Source organism: Cajanus cajan, chromosome 10 (genome assembly GCF_000230855.2).
Source record: "Cajanus cajan strain Asha chromosome 10, NIPB_CcT2T_4, whole genome shotgun sequence".
NCBI classification, from domain to species: Eukaryota; Viridiplantae; Streptophyta; class Magnoliopsida; order Fabales; family Fabaceae; genus Cajanus; species Cajanus cajan.
The window spans coordinates 25,447,012-25,453,011 of NC_138526.1; positions in this window are offsets into that span (position 1 = coordinate 25,447,012).

The window sequence follows — 6,000 nt, forward strand, 5'->3', positions numbered from 1 at the left end:
TATTAAAGATGAAAATAAATTAGGTTATACTATATTTTATTATAATTTACTTGGTTTGAACCTAACTTTTTTTAAAAATATATATTTTAAGTGTGACTTATTTATCTATCATAGATAATTTTTAAATATTTGGGTAGAAGTACAATCATATAGACTTATTTTATAATAATTTAACACTATTAAAAATATAAAAATCTATATGTTAAATTTATAAAAATAAAGTTTAATTTATTTATGATATAAATATGTTTTTAATATATAATATATATTTTTAGATGATAATTTATTTTAAAATATATCTTATAATAACAATTCTAAATGGAATATAAATCTTATGATTTTTCTTATTTTGATTTTTTTAATGAATGTATACAATTTTACTATTTTGATTTTTTCAATCAACGTATACAATAAATAAAAAATACAAAAGAAAAACATACATGCTACAAATTTTATTTTATCAAAAAATTATTTGTTTTAATATATTACATTATATATGTGAATATTAAGACATATATATATATACATATATACATTATAATTAAACTTTTTTTAAAAATTAATTCATTATTAAGAAATTTTTTTTATCACATGAGAATTAATTTCCTTCAAAAATTTGACAGATATCAAATAAATAAACATTTTTTCTGAATCTATATATTTATTTTATTAGAATATAATTTTTATTTTTTAAAATATATTATTTTTTTAGATAAAAAATGATGTATATGTCAAATAGTAGTGAGGGCAAGTGCCTCACTATTCCAAACGTGCAACTGTATATATATGTATGTGTATATATATATATATATATATATATATATATAAATATATATAATATAGGGGGTTATAATTATACCGGTGTAACTTTTACTAAGTATTATGTCGCTCTATAACTTTATATTAAATGTGAATTTTGTAAATCCAACCGTTAAATTGAAAGTTCATATCACTTTATACGTGTATATCAAATTTTGTTAAAATTGAACAACAACTGGAAGATAATCCAAGTGTTCATATTTTAGTGTATTTTGAAATGAATATATTACATCAATTTTGTTTTATAAAAATGAAGTATCAAATCATCTTGGATTAATATAAAGTTTTGTATATATAATCTATAAGAGATATGAACTTTCAATCTAACAGTTGGATTTACCAAATTCACATTTAATATAAAGTTATTGAGCGGTGTAATACATTGTAAAAGTCGCATTTAATATATATATATATATATATATATATATATATATATATATATATATGAGGGGAGTTATAATTACAATGGTATAAATTTTACTAAGTGTTACACCGCTCAATAACTTTATATTAAATGTGAATTTTGTAAATTCAACCGTTAAATTAAAAAAAATTTACTCTTAAATCATATATATATATAGACACACACACATACACACACACATATATATATATGAGGGGGGTTATAATTACAATGGTATAAATTTTACTAAGTGTTACACCGCTCAATAACTTTATATTAAATGTGAATTTTGTAAATTCAACCATTAAATTAAAAATCTTTTACTCTTAAATCATATATACAAAATGTTATATTAATCGAAGATGATTTCTTATAAAACAAAATTAAATCTGTCGAAAAATTTATATTTTTGATGAGAAAATTTTTGTAGGAAAAGCTATATTATTGATAGAATATTTCAGACAAATTTATATTTGTCGAAAATGTAAGAACTGGTTTTAAATTTGATATGAAAATGGATATAATTAGATAAGATTTTAAGTTAGTATTTTATTAATGGTTGATAATTAAAAAATAAAACATGGATAAATACATTTTTTGAATTTTATATGTTTGATTTAAGATAACTTACAAAATAACTCTTAGTAAAGTTATTCCGCTCAATAACTCATGGTGTGTTGAATTTCATCGATCCAATTAATTGTTAAATTAAAAGTTATTAAATTTTACTAATAATTAATATAAAAAATTAATTAGTTTTGGAATAAATTATTTTCTAATTAACAATATAATTAAAATATTAATTATTTTAAATTATTTAACTAAAATCTTATTGACAATTTACTATATGATCTTAATATTTTTGTATAACTAATATCTGGTTTTAAATTTGATATGAAAATATTATATATAATTAGATAAGATTTTAAGTTAGTATTTTATTAATAGTTGATAATTAGAAAAAAAAAATAAGGATAAATACATTTTTTTAAATTTTATATGTTTGATTTAAGGTAAATAAATATATTAAATTAATTAATTATTTATTTAAAATATTAAAATTTAATTTATAAGTATGTAATAAATAAATATTTATAATTTTATAAATTATATTATCATTATAAATTATAAAATTAAATAATTTAAATTATAATTTTAAATAAAAATAAGTAGATGTTAATTATAAAAGTAAGTACATATAAATAAAGAATAATTAAATATATTATTATTATTATTATTATTATTCATAATATAAAATTATTATATATTATTATTATAGTACAAATATGAGATTGTATATTTGAGGATGACTTAAATGAATTAATTTGTACAAGTTATACTGACAACATACATAGACATTTCGGTAGCTTACTCATCAAAACTTCACAGTTAAGCGTGCTTGACCTGGAGTAGTACTAGGATGAGTGACCTTCAGGGAAGTTTCCCAGAAATTGCACAAGTAAGGATAAAACACGCTAAACAGTGAAATATTGTGAAATAGAACCCTTGAGAGGCCAAATATGAGAGTTGTTACATTAATAAATTTATTAAAATTAAAAAAAAATTACAATTTCTGACGAATTTTTCCGTCAGAAATTTTGACAGCAATTTCTGACGGATTTTTCCGTCAAAAATTTTCGGCGGAATTTTTCGACAGAATTTTCTGTCGAAAAATTCTGTCAGAAAAATTATTTTCGACGGATTTTTTTCCGACGCCACTTTTTCCGACGGATTGAAATCCGTCGAAAATCCGTCGGAAAAAGCAAAATCCGTCAAAAATTTACCTATTTCCGTAGGAAATCAGCATTTTTCTTGTAGTGTAATTTGTTGGTAGTGCCCCTATGCTGGTGGGTAGAAGATCATCCTCTTGGTAGGGTGATCGCAACTTTTTTTTTTGTTTTTCTCCATTGGGGGATTGGGAGAAAATGTTGAGGATGCTTGATGTGATGAGGGGACGTTGCTAATTCCCCTAGCTTTGACTATTTTCCCATTATTTAGGCAGTTATTTGATGGGGATTTCATGCAAAGAATGCCCGGTTCCTTGTAAATGAATAAAGAAGGGACCAAACCTGATTTCTTCTTCCTTTTTTATTTGTTTTTCTCCGTTGGGGGATTGGGACAAAATGTTGAGGATGCCTGATGTGATGAGGGGACGTTGTTGATGCCCCTAGCTTTGACTATTTTGCCTCTATCTAGGCAGTTAACCGATGGGGATTTCATGCAAAGGATGCAAGTCCCTTATAAATGAATAAGGAAGGGACCAAGCCTAATTTCTTCTTCCCTTTTTTTTTGTTTTTGCTTTTGGCTATGTTGACATGCAGAAATGTTGAATGCTTATTTCATTTATGCAGGATGCTAGTTTTTGCATATTTTGAATAATTCCCCTAACATAAAGAAAATCTTCTAAGTGTGTGAAATGCTTTTGGATGCATGCAATGCATATTTTGATTTGGTTTTCAAAAGGTGGATTTCCTTTTCTCCTTTTTACGAGTGAAATGCTTCGGTTAATTGATGCACATCATTAGTTATATTGACCAATTAATGTGTTAGATATTCTTGGGGGCTCTCTTTTACCTTTTAGAAAATCCTAATTTTTGCATAGGCCTCCCTTTACGAGTTTTCAACCTAGCGGATCATATTTTATTTGTTTTTTATTTTTATTATTTTTTTGGATACGTCATTATAATTGGACAAGAGAAAAGAAAGAAAAGGATATTTTATGGATTCAAAAGCTTTATACAAAAAGGAATACAAGAGGTATTTAGAAAGAATGGGTGGCCGGGGTAAGTTAATGTTTAAGTTTTAAACAAACAACTCTTTAGATAATAAGCATAATCATTCTCCTAATTATCCTAGACTACATGTCTGAGTCTCAGGCAGAATCTTCATAGAACCTTGGCCTATTTAAGAAGTATTCAAACCACCTCTTTTTTTGTTTACAACTTGGATAATCGTCGCTTATATTTTTTTTAATCGCTAATTTTAGTTAGGACGTATCCTAGTGGGAACTTTTGCTCTATTTCTTTTACCCTATATTTTGCCTAGGACACCCTTTGTGGGTTTTCATCATAGTGGGCTTTTGCAAGCGATGTTTTTCGGGCCTAATAGTTCTTCATGCATCAGAATTCATTGAGAGAGAAGGCTTTTTGCCATTTACATCAAGGGAGGATCAGTGCCCTTCTAAGAAAGCTCGTATGTGGAACTTCCTGATTGGGTCCTCCTTCATAAATAAGACTACCTCTATCCCATGTACCAAGGAGAGAGGCATTGCTTGGTGTATGGGTATCAAAAATCCCTTCATGGACCAAGATTTGTGCTTTCTTGATGAGTCATTATTTTTCCTTATTTTTTTACCTTTCTGTACTTATTTTAATCTCTGATTTGTGCTTAATTGTTGATATTCTGCACTGTTTTCTATTTGGGCTTTAATTGGACCGGTAATTCATATTTTAACTAATTTGAATTTTCTTAATCTAATTATTCTAAATTTTATTTTCAGGGCAGTTTAATAATTATTTGGGCTTGGAATTAATTTTTGGACTTCAAGTGGAGCTGCCACGTCATCTTCCACGTCATCTGCCATGTCACCGCTGCACCATTTTCCATCTCAGCATTTAATTTCAATTTGTATTCTATTTTATTGTATTTTTTGGGTCAAACCTGACTTGGGGGCCCATTTTAACTCTTTTAGGTTTTATTTAGGGTTTTAGGGCAGCCACTAGGAGGATAATCTGATGTGACTACGTAGCTGGCTACCTTCTCTTTGGTTTTTCACGTTTTTCTCTAATGTAGCTACAGTTTTACGTTTTGCTTCCTCTTTATTTTTTTTACTCTCTAATATTCACGTTTTGTTTTCTGGTTGTAATGTGAGACTCCATTTTCATTTAAATACAGATTATTCATTTCTTCTTCTTCTTCTTCCTTGCATTTTCATTTTCGTTTCTATTTTAATGGAAGGCTAAAACCCCTGGGGTTGGCTTCTTGTTATGGATTGTAATCTCTGTTTGAGGTTGGGTATGTTTGTATATCTCTGTTCTGCTTTGTTCTTCTTCTTTTAACCTCTATATCAATCTGTCCATGCTTAATGGGCTGTGCTCAATGCCACAATTGCTTAATCTGTGAAGAGGTTGATGTTGTATACGTTTGCTTAATTTGTGTAGGGAAATCTTGAGTTAATCTTCGCTTATTTGGTTAACTCTGATGGAACAAGGATTAAGTGGTTAATAGAGTAATCTCATTGTGAACCAAGGATAAGAGAGTTACAATCCGAACAAGGAGCCAATCTATTTTACTTGTTGTGTTATCTGCGTTTTATTGTGTTATAAACTAAAAATCTGAACAACCAAACCCCCCCACTTCGTGTGTTTAAGCCTTTAACAGAGAAAAATGGTCCTTGGGAGACGACCTAGGACAACTTCCTAGTACTGCATTTAATTATTTTTATTTGACCAGATACGACTTCAATCATTTCTTTATCGGCCAGATTGAGTTGGAGTTTCCTTTTGTACAAGACCCCTTGTGTAATGAGAATCCTATGGTTTTGCGTCTGATTCTTATCATTTTTTTTATCTAAGATTAACTTTCTCAATTTTCTTTAGTAATCTTTGTGTGTTTCAGATAAATGACTTCCTCATCTACCTTAGACTTAGATAATGCATCATAGTTGTTTGAAGTTTCATTAATTTTATTATCTTTAGTCATGTTTATTTTTGGGGTACTGTGATTGGTTTTAGAATTTAATGCATGAGAAGAGGAAGAAAGGAATAAACACAAAGAGT